Source organism: Varroa jacobsoni, unplaced genomic scaffold, assembly GCF_002532875.2.
Source record: "Varroa jacobsoni isolate VJ856 unplaced genomic scaffold, vjacob_1.0 scaffold_666, whole genome shotgun sequence".
In the NCBI taxonomy this organism is placed as follows: Eukaryota; Metazoa; Arthropoda; class Arachnida; order Mesostigmata; family Varroidae; genus Varroa; species Varroa jacobsoni.
Genome location: NW_019213568.1, coordinates 15,719 through 28,507, shown reverse-complemented (window position 1 = coordinate 28,507; position 12,789 = coordinate 15,719). Strand labels below are relative to the sequence as shown.

Here is a 12,789-nt window from a genome sequence, read left to right as displayed (position 1 = left end):
CAGCCGTCAGTGAGGTTTAGGCCGGAGGTTAGCGAGGCTCTTTTCAGGGCCCCAGCGCGAGAGCGGCACTCTTCTGCATCTGCATCTGCTGCTGCTACTGTCGATTTGACTCTCGTTGGCCAGTCGCTACCGCTCTACCATCTAAGACCCTGCTGCCTGCCCATCCTGTGCAGATCAATTTACAGCTTACAGCGGTCTGTAACCTAGAGCCAATACGAACCAAACTACTGCCGAGCATCGGCAGTACGAAACGTATAGAATCTCAGAATCGCGCTTTAGTCTGACGCTCCCGCCGATCCGATCCCACTCAGGATTGTTGCTGCTGGTTCTCAGCGTATTCTGCAGCGGCAGACCGCGCACGGCCTGGTCCAAACAAATGGGGTTCAACCCTGACACCACAGGATGATTCGGCAACAGTTGGCGGCTCCGAGTGCTTCAAGTGGAGATTGAAATGACCAGATAGCGCGGATCGAAAAACACAGGTCAGTCACATCACTCCAGATGATATGGCCGATCATCGTGCATCACATCACCACTCATGGAAAGGGTTCCATGAAAGAACCGGCACCGTTTCACGCTTCTGGACCAAAGGTCAACGGTGCAGGCTTAAACGAGGGTCTGCAATCGAATCTGACCCTGACTCCAACAATAATAGATCAACAACGCGACTAAAAGCAGTGCCAACGTCATCATTATCAACGTCATATTTAAGTCCATCGAGCGATAAAGAAGGACAAATCGAAAGAAAAAAAGTTGACAGAAACCGGTAAAGGGGGATGAGCAAACCAAAAACAGGGCGACGAACTGACGACTCCGCCATCCTGCTGCCGCTATCGCTGCCGTAGAGGCCGAAAAAGCCATAAACGAAAATAATTGCCGACTGAAGAACAATAGTCGCGAAGGCTGATGTTCCCTCATCGGCGATTAGATTTTCCCTCGTTTCGAAACACGCCGATAGCGATAGCCCGCAGGTTGCCGGCTTAAGCGAAAAATTCGGGCGCAAGGGGTTATTCAAGGATTTTGCAGTTCGGAGAGAAATTCGCAACCATGGAGGGAGGTCTAAAGTCGTGTGTCAGATAAAAATCCTAGTTGACTGCCGTAACAGATTCGGCACAACAGAAGATCGGCTTTCACGAAGGGTCCTAAAATCAGGTCCTAAAGCGCTCTGCTGTTCCAGATTGCCTGTACCACGTTCGTTTCTCGTGACTGAGACTGTCGACTTTTTCCCGTAACCGAGCTAACTTATAAGATATGCGACGATCAATAAAAACAGAATCCTGCTACGGCCGTATAATATAGTGGACCTACAATCACGTAGATAACAGCACACGCATTATGCCTGCAGCTGTTAAAACGCTATAACGATACACGTATAGAGTACAACTGACGTGCATACTGACTGACGTGTGCGACGCGTGCCGACTGCATGGCCATAACAAGATCGCCTTGTCGCTCGTAAATGGAAGTTCGGCCCAATCAGGACTCGAATACTCGCAGGGCTCAGAAAGAGCTATTTTCGTTTATAGTTATTTAGCATGTTACTTTACCTTTCAACGCTAAAGAAAAGGCTGCAAATATGATACGAACCTAAAGGGGTCGGCCGGTAGACCGCTTCACCCGCACCTGCCCAAAGCCGAAACGCGAATAAATAATGATATTGTAATTGCAACTTAATCTCTGCCAAACAACTGATAGGTCTATAATATAATAATAATAGACAGCGTTGACCATTTAGCAATATTCCCTCGAGGGATTCAACCGCTTACTTGTTGCTGTGCTATATAATACACCTGTTTAAGCTTGTTTAGCTCGCCTGCGTTTTCAGTATCCTTGTTAGACCGCCGGTAGCCGGCGTTCTGAAGCCTGCTATTTAAGCCTCTGTATTTTCGTTGCCGTTTTTCCGTCTTGAGCGTCGCCTGTATGCACAGATGCGGACAGATACGAGCGCGTCATCGCACAGCTTCTGGTAACTTCTGGCGGCCGTTGTCACCCGTTTTTCTTACATCAATTTACTCGTCACCTTTGAGCGTCAGCCGTCCGTTAGCGTCGTCCTGACGCATCGGATAGCTGTGGCCGCTCGCCATTCAATAGGCGTAAGCAGCTCGGCGGCCTTTCGCTCAGCGATCGATGCACCTCGTCAATGACGAAAGAACGAAGAGCTAGTGCGAGTGAGCCACAAGAATCGACAATTCACCGTCCTCCATCCACCTACTTTCAATTCCTCAATTGGCTAGATGGGCCAGCGGACCCAGCCATGAGAGTTGCTCCCTAAAAAGAAAACAAAAGCAAACAGCTGGAGCCAGCACGAGTTAAAGAATGATAGATACGGAAAGGAGAGCGCCACGGAACGACAGAAATGGTTGGCGGTGCGGCGATACGAAGATGCAGTGAAATGCGTTGTGCGTGTGGCGAAACGGTGACCAGTAACTAGTCACTCTAACGCTGAAGTAGACAGTATCACCACATTTGGCGACAGTCTTACGACGGTCGAGTAAGCGGCAGTCGACCGGTGGAGTCGGTTCATCACCACGACGACGAGGGGCGCGCGATCACTGACCGCAGCTGGAACAGCTGCCGGCAACAGTAGTAATAGCACAAGTACGCGTTTGTGGCCGTGTGTTTGCGCATGTGATGGTGATGATGATCTTGTTTACGGATCGCCAACTGGCAAACCAATAGCCTGACAGCCTAGAAGATCTATTCGTAAAGAACCGAAGCGGCCGTGGCGCTGCTTCCGCTGGTCTTTTTTGAAAAATTTAGGTGTAGGAAAGCGGAGGGATGATTTCGGGCGTTCGTATGGGCCAAGTTGGTTTCGACAGTTGTCTAAAGGTCGTCCGGCGATGATCTATCGTCGGCAATAACAGTTAGCTTGTATACAGATCGTTTTTAGAGTTTAACTCATGTTCAATCGCTGAACGGTTACAGCCATCATGCGCAACGGTTTCTCTTGTACTGCTATGTAATTATACATTGGCGGCGAAATGTTCTAGATAATACATAAGAAATCGTCGAGAAATTCTCGTTTACATGTAATAGGACGAGTCGCGCTGAAATAGACGATGGTGCAGAGAGGTGTACTGGGATACGCTGAATAATTTGTCAATAACTGAGATTACTAAAAAAAGCTTTCTATTTTTCTAAGTTATTCTGCAAAAATAGGAAACATATATTCAAGCTGTTTCATCTCATCCTGGATCGTTGGTCTTTCCGAGGTCCACTAGGCTTAACACAATTTGTGTGTAAGACTCGTGTTAATATTATCGTGATATATATAGTAATATCGTGAATTATATATCGAACAAAAGTGATGAGTTCAAAAGATAGCAGAATTACTACACATGCCATGGGTAACTAGACGTACCAGTAAAAAACATTAGTTCTGCGCCGTTACTTGGAGTTACCACGGCTTCCTCAGTAAGCGCTAACAGTTTAAATAAACATTACAAGAAATTTCGTGGCTTAACTAATACGACAGTGTATTTCTAAACAGGCTTACTCAGGCCATTCCCACAATCTTAGAAGATTAACCAAACCTTGCAAAAACCAATTGCGAAATGTCATCTTCTTGACATCTTCACACTCATATAGCTTACACACAGACAGACAATCAATCAGATTCATAAAAATAAAATTTTAGCAACACTCAATGAAAACGTATTGCCAGTATTTGCGCGTTATTCTCACAGATGGTAAGAATTACCTCAGCGATGCCGCAGGCTCAATATTGCCGTACGATATATATATATATATATATATATCCCGCATGTTAATAACAAAATATTAGTAAACGTAAAAACAGCGGAAAATATATTGAATCTCAATCAAACATTTATTTGACGTAGCAGATTGTGACAGACAGGTCACTATTAGCAAAGTGACAAAACCTGCGAAGATTTGTGGAAAGGATGGTGTTGCAAGATTTATTTTGACTACGTTCAATCACTTGATTAAATAAAGATCTCTAGATGTCTTCAGGCTTGGGACGATCGAATGATACTCAGGCAATACATGACCGTCATCACTGTACCTATCAGAGTTCCATCTAGTGCTTTGATTGCACACAGCTTAGTACTAGCATCTGAGACAGGAAGACTGCCTCCGGCGTCAACCTCTGCCATCAGCCTCTGCCATTGTTTGGCCCCGACGACGACGACGACGCTGACAACAACAGCCGTATGGTCGGCGGCAACGGAAGAAGTCAGATGGTTAGCGAGCCGCAAACTGCTGCTGCTGCTACTTCTGCGACGGCTTCCACGGCGCAATCGGGAAGAGAAAATGGACTGTGGGGCGCCCGAGGGGGCGTAGGGGGTGGAAAGAGGGTCGAAAAGCGGATGATGTTGACGACACTGTCCGACTGCAACAACACCGCATAGCTATTAGGCAGACATTGACAAAGACGACGTGATGCTTTTTTCTTTTGATTCTTTCGAACCACTAACTGGCGAAACTTCAGATGGCGAAAAAGCGAAGTATTTTCTGCTTTGAAAGCCTCTGCTTCAGCCTTGGCTTCAGGTTGCGACCATGCAGAAATGCTAGGACGTCACACAGACGTGGGAGTAGCACTCGGCTAATGCCACTATCGTCACAGCTGTTTTTATTATAATAATGAGCAAACGCCAATGGCGGCACGAGCCGAGTAGCAAACGATAAGCGACAGAATAGCGGTGTGACGGCAATGAACGAGAGAACCCCCCACCGATTAGTCAGTTCAGGGGACCCTTTACTAGCGAGCGTTTACGTTAGCGTCTGAGTGTGAACTCTGCCGTGTGTAGTAGTGAGACGGTAGCGCCAGGCGGTAACCGGCGGAATTGACGACTTACAGCGGAGCGACATTAACAGGCAAAAGGTTCTCCCATCAAAAAGGAAGAGCTGCGCGCGAGTCAGACTGGAGGCCACGAAGGGGTGGACCGTAGATGGCGGATGGACCCAGGGGTGCGAAGCCTCGGCTTTTAAAGAATAAAAGGAAAGGGAAGGGAACTTGACGGGAAGTAATTTGCAGGACGTGTAACAACAAACAATACATAATACAGACTGTTAACTTAGGTCCACGGCGCTTCTTCGCGCTCGACCAGCCAAATTGACGTTGTTCAAGTACTGTATGTAAAGCACCATGCACAGACTGGCGCGTTCGCTTGCATAATTAGCTAATGCAAGATATACGATCCGATGGTAGCGAGAATGACGACGACAGGAACGCGATACAGATGACCGCAGTGTAAAACGTCATACAAACAGCTGTAGTACAGACCTGCTATCGGACATAGCACGGTTAGATCAAGCACACTTCTAACAGCGAAACGCTGTGTTCACCAGAAATATATACTACTAATGTTGAATTTGGGTAATTTAGCCCGTACATGCACAACCTGGATGTACTAGTGCGTTCTAGAGACACAGATACCACCGATATAATCCGGTGTTATTCTGAGGGAGGAAGATAGACCTCGATAGATCACTATCAAGATAAGTAGTTCCTAGTTTATCTTTATTGTATTGGATGTAGTATGCAGTGAATATTGCTGAGCTTTTGAAGCACGACATGCAGGCTTATCGAAAGAGGGAAGTAGACAGAAACGTTTTTTGTCTCATATCTGCATATAAGCGACTACCTTGGCACTAACCGAAATCCATAGTTAGGTAATACAATCAATCACCTGAATCATAAGCAGCCTACACTCAACGAATTTTCAACCTTTTCACAAGTTTTTTAATGGTACTTTCAAGTCAAGATGACCGACTTATTAAACCATATGACTATTTTACACGTTAACTATGTGCCATACTATTGCTCTCTAACTAACTCGTATGAAATGTAATTGTGTGCACTTCTGGTCCGCGAATGTGTTGGCCTTATATGAGATTGTCACAATCGTACTGTTATACTTTAATGTGCTAGTATTTAACTTCTTTAGATTAAGGATAACTTGTGATTTTTCCGACGCCACTGTTAGTCGTATTTAAACCTGACGCCTATTAGTGCCTTGTTGTTCACCGTCAGCAAAACGCACAATTTAAGAGTTTTTTTCGTCTTTGGCGTATCGTTCCGTTGAGCGCCAAGGGCGTCGCGGCAACAGATCCAACCTCCGTTTCATTCAAAAAAAAAAAAAAAAAGATTCTGCCGCATCGTATACGCGGTTCACTACTCGCGTTCCTGTAGCATTTCAACATAAGGCCCGCAGATAGGAAGGCCTATAGAAATAAACTCATCTTGCCTTCTTTTTAATAATGTCTAGCGTTTGATGACACTTGCAGGGAAACCTCTATCTGTTATAGGATCTCTACCTTTTTCTCCTTTGGATCACTTCTTTCGCGATACATACTGCTGCCGTTGCTGTCAACGTTGGTGTTGCTTGTTAGTATTATCCGCATGGTCTTGGATCTTTTCGTTCTGGGCTCATGATCGTTTTTCTACCTGATTTTCGTCCATGCGATGTGCTTCCAACGCTGCTGATGTTGTTGCGGTCGATCCTGTCACCACTATCGATACTGTTACTGGTATATAGAGTTTTCGCTGTGAGAAGGGAACGTACAAAAAGTTGGAAAGGAGAAACCTAGGTAGTCACGCGTCCATTCAGAAACTCATGGTCGCAGCGGCGGTGGCCGCAGTGACGACGACGACGACGCACCACAGCTCAAACCATATGGTTTATCGTTGACGGAGCATGAATGACAGAAGACTGAAATGGAGATCTCCGCACTGAACAAATCGCCATGCGCTTATGTAAAGCGCGCTAAACCTTTCTCTCCTACTTTCCTGCTCGATCTAGGGGTCTTCTTTCCTTCTCAAGCCAACTTATCGCGTTCGGCATAGCAACGCCACGTTACCCTTTATACTACAGTCTCGTTTCTTCCAAACATACTTTAGCTTCAAAACATACGTTTTCTATTTCGCTGTTTATGAAGCGAACACAATCTGTAGAGTCCACTGTAAACATATTGTAATGAACGAAACTCTGTGGAGAACATCTTTTGCATTTTCATCTCATCCGGGCTTCTTTTGGGTCGGGAAACGATGCAAAAGGGAAAACAGAAGTGACAGCGAGGGAGAAAACGACCGATCGGTGACGACTGTTATCGTTGGACGGGCTGACGTGCGCGCACCCCTTAGCGACAGATAAGTGAGTGACGCCACAAGCGCGAGAAGAATCGCGCATCATGACGATCAGTTTTAATCCCGCTATGTGCTTGTACTTCTGCTACTACTGTGCTTAATAGTGTGGTGTGGAAGTCTATTGGCGTGTGTTCGTAAAGCGCGCAGTCTATTCTTCTTCGCCGATGAATGAGGTGCCGGCCTATCAAGCGGTCACAGCCTATTGCTAGTCCGCCGAACTTCTGGCCCTGCGTGAACGAAGATAGATAGGTCTGGTTTGTAAAGGAAGCGACATCAGCCACGTGATTGTAAACTGTAGGAAACTTGGAAACTGTTGACCGGCAAGGCCTGAGACAATCAACCTCTGCAGTCACTAAGCGGCACCCTTTGCTCGTTAAGACAAGTCCAAAAATGAAAATAGTTAATTTGCTGACCCGGAATGGCAGGTCTAGCATGCGGTTATCGAACTCGAAACAAGGAGAAAGTAAATTTCCTTTACACCTTTTTCTATGTGAGGTTTATGTAGTCATCACAGCTAGCACTAAGCTGACTCTATTGTGAAGATAACGGTACGTATTTGTTATGAACAGCTTCGAATGATGGGATCTTTACCTCACGAAACCCCCACAGCTAGTTTGGCAGGATGGAACTCACTTCCCGTCTGTTGAATACCCATCTTTAGTTTTATGTTTTCATACTGATCCTGGGGGGACAGAAACGTAAATAATGATTATAGATATTTACGTAACCTGATTGCCTTAGGGTCTGCGTTGATTTCCTAGATGCAAATGTTGTGCGCGTTGGGCCTGCTTCCGAACCTGTGTGGAAAACGATTACACATAAGGTGTCCTCAAACACATATCAGCGACCGGTGGAAAAGGATCGAGAAGCACCAAGCAAAAACAGGCATCTTAAACTCGGTCCGAAGTGAACGTTTGCCTACGCGTGTGAGCCTCAGAGCAAGCTGTCTGCTCAGTTATGAATCGGTGGGATGAACGATCAAAGCACGGATCAGACAATGGAGAACATGTGCTAACGCAATGATCGCGTTACGACGTCCGATTACATTGACGTTATAGCCTACGTTGTGGCGTCAAATCAAAGCGTAAAAATATTTACGTGCCGACTCGAGCGAGCATAAACTGGGGCAGCTTCCCTACAACAAGCAGTGACATTATTGCGGGTCTATTCTGGTCGAGGAGCCGTTCTTTGAGCTCTACTAATACGCACGTGCGGGATATATCCACTGATATATTCTAAAATATGGTTGTACATTTTAAGACAATGCCTTTTAATGGAATAATATATATATATATATATTTGTAAATTTCCTAGGAATACTTGATTCAATGTATGGAAGAACTCATTTATGTGGAGAATCAATGACTTGCTTGTAGCGCCGTGTCATGAGCTACGATCTATTGCCGATCAAATGACTGTCTATCCACAATTAGCAGAAGCATATCGTTTTCGTGTTTGATTGACGTGAAACACGTGTTTTCTTGATTGGAACAATCTTCACTGAGTTGGTACAATTGAAGTTCATCGTTCAGTTTCAAAACCTATTTAATGCGTCACTGCTGCTTAATAGTGCTGCATATTTCGCTTTGCTAGTTTGAAGGCACCAATTTTTATCAGTAGGACATTCTAGCTCTCGGATCGTTTAACTTCGCTAGACCTTAGGATCCAGGTCGGAATTAAATTTAACTTGATGTCTATCAGTCATCTAGATGTTTTGCTAATTACGTCGCGTGGCGTCGATCCTATCGGATCTTCGCTTATGCGTCTGCGGATCCTCGCTCGACGTAAATGGCTAAAAAAAGGAGAAACTCCATTCTCGATTTACTGAGAGACATTCCCACTAGTGGCTTTCAATAATGAAGTGCGGCAAGCATTTGCCATTTTGGCAGTTAAGCAAAAAAATCGAATGATTATTTTGCCTCACTTCTTTATTTGCTCGTAGAGCCTTTTCGTCAGCTGACCGCGTCCAATTGTAGCTGGCTGTACTTTAGATTGATTTATTAATAAATCAAGATCGGGATCGAACTCTATTGATTGACATACATGTTAACATGCAAACCACGTACATACAGCTTCGTTTGTAGAAAAGTTATAAGCTTTAATGTCGACCTTTTGCTAAAAATGGACACATATCGTTCAGTGTTGTTCTTCTATAGATTGAATAACGACTAAGTCGACCTATAGCAACATGGAGACAGGCCAGCGACCCATTTGACTCTCCGAAGAGGCCTACTAGTAGTATTTGTCATAGGTCAATCTCATTGAATTTACCCAAGACATGTCCGTAGATGTAGACCTCTGTTGTTCTATGACTATCATATCATCCAGTTATAGTTAACATCAGATATTTCCATTATGTCAATACGTATTACTTCAGATATCAGCTTATTTCGTGGTTCAGTATATCCGAAAAGATACGAATCGACACGAATTACGTTATCTAGACAAAAATTAAATCAAAACATCAAGCTTCATTTTCTACAGCTTATTTGAATGATGGTTTGTACGCAGTGAAGGTGTCTCATTAGAAGGTCTTCACAGTTTTCAGAAAATTAAATTTGCTAGATTTGCTAAAATATAAACATAATTCTTTTTAATTATAAAAACCAAACCTCTTGTCGTCCAGCAACATTTCGGTCTGGTTGTTGCAAAAGTTCTTTACATTTTTATATCGGTAGAAAATTATTGACGAAAACACCGACAGTGGTCGGCAAAGTGGACATTTCAAAGCTTTGACGTATTTCTATTGTAAGAACAAACATTAAATAGCAAAATGTCCGTAGTCCTAGCGTAGATAGCCTTAAGGCTCCACTACAATTTAAGCATAGTTGTTCTCTCATATAGTTACCCCAGCAATTTTCGAAAATTAGAAGAAGTGCCCACTTCAGCCCCAGTCTTCCGTATTATATAAAACGGTCCCGTCGGTTAATACCCTTTAGGTCTTGCGAAATTACAGGACCCATTGTTTATGAATGATGCTCCTAGCTGTGGATAAAAATGGATGACGTACTATACCACAAAGCTGAGCTTCCAGATAAAAAAAACGTGTGCGAAGTCAAACAAAAACGTAGTTTGAACATTGCGTAAGGTCTCCGTTAAGTTTATATTTCTGAAAAAGATTGGACCATATGCTAGTCTTCCTTGTTTAGCTTTATTATTACGCTGACTCTGCTCATTATCAAACTGTCACCGTGCGTGTTTTCCGCGTAACCGTAGCGCTTCCACATCTAATATGAAAAGAAACATGTGTTCTAGCAGTTTGGCGTCTAATTTCGTGTAAAGAGTTTGCCGATAGAGGAAGCAAAAAATAAAAATTCATCGTTGTTGTCATCCTTATCATGTTAGCCGTCATCTACTCTTAAAGTAGGACTCAGTGCGCTGGCCTGCGCTCGTTTGCTCTTTGTATGATCACTGCTTGTGAGAGGACCAAAAATGGCCAAGTTAAAAAAAATCCGGTGATTCGTCAGCTATTTAACCTTAAACAAGCGATCCTTGTTTCTTCTTTAATGTAGGTTAGGCAAAGCAACAAAGAATATAAAGACGAACGGTTAAAAGACACACGCTCAAGCGCCCGAAATACGAACACATTTAACAAAATGAATGTTGATCTGATACTAACATTAAGAACAGATCAAGAATAATGCCAATATATTGTATTGTAGGCCTACCAAAGCCTATTTTCCTTACTTATCTGCAAGGGTCCAAAAAACATAAAGAAGACATCTTGTGGTCGCATAAACGGCATTGTGATCGTTGTGTGTTTATGTTGATTCAGGCTCAAAGCGTTCGAACGGCTGATTGTGATTGTTCAGGATCTGCGTTTTAAGGAAGAAGTTTCTTTGATGATAACAGTTAGATGTAACAATACCGCCCCTCACCTAAAATAAACGTACATGAAAGTGTTAATTTAGTAATGTTTATAAATTCTAAGCCGATTGTAAGGTCCTTTCAACTAACATTTGCCAGAGGCAGCTCACTGTTTACTACGCACAACATTTCACGGGTCACTGCCAAAATCAGTAACTGCTGTTCAGTCAACACATTGTGTCCTACGCGTGAAATAAAATAAACCTTAGGATTCCCTCTTGTTCAAATCAAGACTAGCCAAGAGCAAACGGCCAGTATTTCGCCTCATATATATATATATATATATATGATAATGCTTACAGCCCACAGGTTTTTATTGAAGGCGGAGGTTAGGTGTGGCTATGTGCGAATTTATTCTTACAATTCAGCACAGAATCAGCGTTCTATCCTAAAAAAAAAACAGCCTATACTCGTCCGATGCCGTTTGCCAGGTGCGTATTCCCTTATTACTATTATACAGTATAGTGATGCAATTACAAATCCGCCCGTTACATGTTGCGCTGCTGAGGCAAAACGAGTTACTGAACCCCATCAAAGCAGCCTTTGTGGCAACAGCTAAGGTACTCGGGGACATTCTGGCTTTGCCAAAATGATTCATTTGGTCATTACTCCATCTGACGTAATGAAGTATTTGAAATAATCATTTGCTATACATCATATTTGGCGTGAATCGACACGGCAGAGTGAACCGATGATTTCAAGACGCCGCGTCAGCAGCTGACCAATTGGAGCAAATCAGTGACAAATTATCACCAACGTATCGACCAGAAACATAGGATATGGAACTATTTACCGTTAAAAATGATGCGGCCCAATACGATGATGACCAGAGTAACAGAATCAAAGGCGGCGTCGATGATCACGACACGTTCGTGGAATCCTCCGCTGAAGCGGCTGTGTTGGCAAAAGCGCGAAGAAGCGCTGATAGTTTTGAATTTCCCGCCCGCCCACGTTCGGTGAGAATCCATCTGCACAGTCAATTGCTAGGATATAGAACGATGCAAGCATCTACGTCGTTGCAAGGCGTCGTCGAATCGGGCAAGAGAAACTTATCCAAGTGTTTTTTTCTTCTTTTGTTTTTGCAGTTGTCGAGTGAAGCAGTCGTTCTCGCCTGCTGTTACTACTACTACAGCTGTGTAGCTACTGCTTGTTTTTGAACTTTTTCTAGTGGGGACGGGAACAGGCCAGCGCACACACACACCCACTGTATAACACACCGATCGATTTAGCCACAATGCAATGGTTTTTTTTTTTGTTTCTATTAGAGCAGACACACGCACGCACATGCGGTGTTGGCCCGTATGACCGTTTATATCTCATTTTACTTATATATTTATTTACTTGTGTATATCACATCAGTTCGTTTGTTGTTTTTTTTTCTCGACGACGTTTGCCAGTGCTGAGACAGCGGGGCGCAGGGTCTGACTGTTCGTCCATTCCGTTGTGGCAGCGTGTAACTTATTAGCTCTACTTATCATTTCAGAGTTCTCTCTGCGTTTGCCTTTCGAAGTAGATAATTGTAGTAGTAATAATACTAATAATTAATTTACCAAAATTACACAGTAGCTAAGTGCTTTGATAAGTATAATTTCCAGCAAGTTTATATGTCGGCTGTCGCTTTATCTCTTCACAGTATAGCTATGCGGTAGCGTATAGCCGTGCGGCAGCGACAAGTAATACGATTGCGAATATTTAGTCTGTAATTTTCCGAACTACGCCCTTATTCAATGACGCTCTTATCTTCATTGTTTCCCACTACAGATGTGCAGACTCGCTGTACCAATTGCTATTAAATGAGCTCGGTCGTTTAG

At 43.8% G+C, this 12,789-nt stretch overlaps 1 long non-coding RNA gene across 1 annotated transcript; it reads right to left on the bottom strand.

Annotated features, from left to right (window-relative positions):
* Positions 1-10,014: 10,014 nt before the first annotated feature.
* On the bottom strand, positions 10,015-12,020 carry LOC147753195 (uncharacterized). The gene is made up of 2 exons (XR_015311925.1): positions 11,772-12,020; positions 10,015-10,989 (listed from the first exon to the last, which is right to left on the bottom strand). It is a non-coding gene; the product is annotated as an uncharacterized LOC147753195 (long non-coding RNA).
* Between the last annotated feature and the right edge of the window lie 769 nt (positions 12,021-12,789).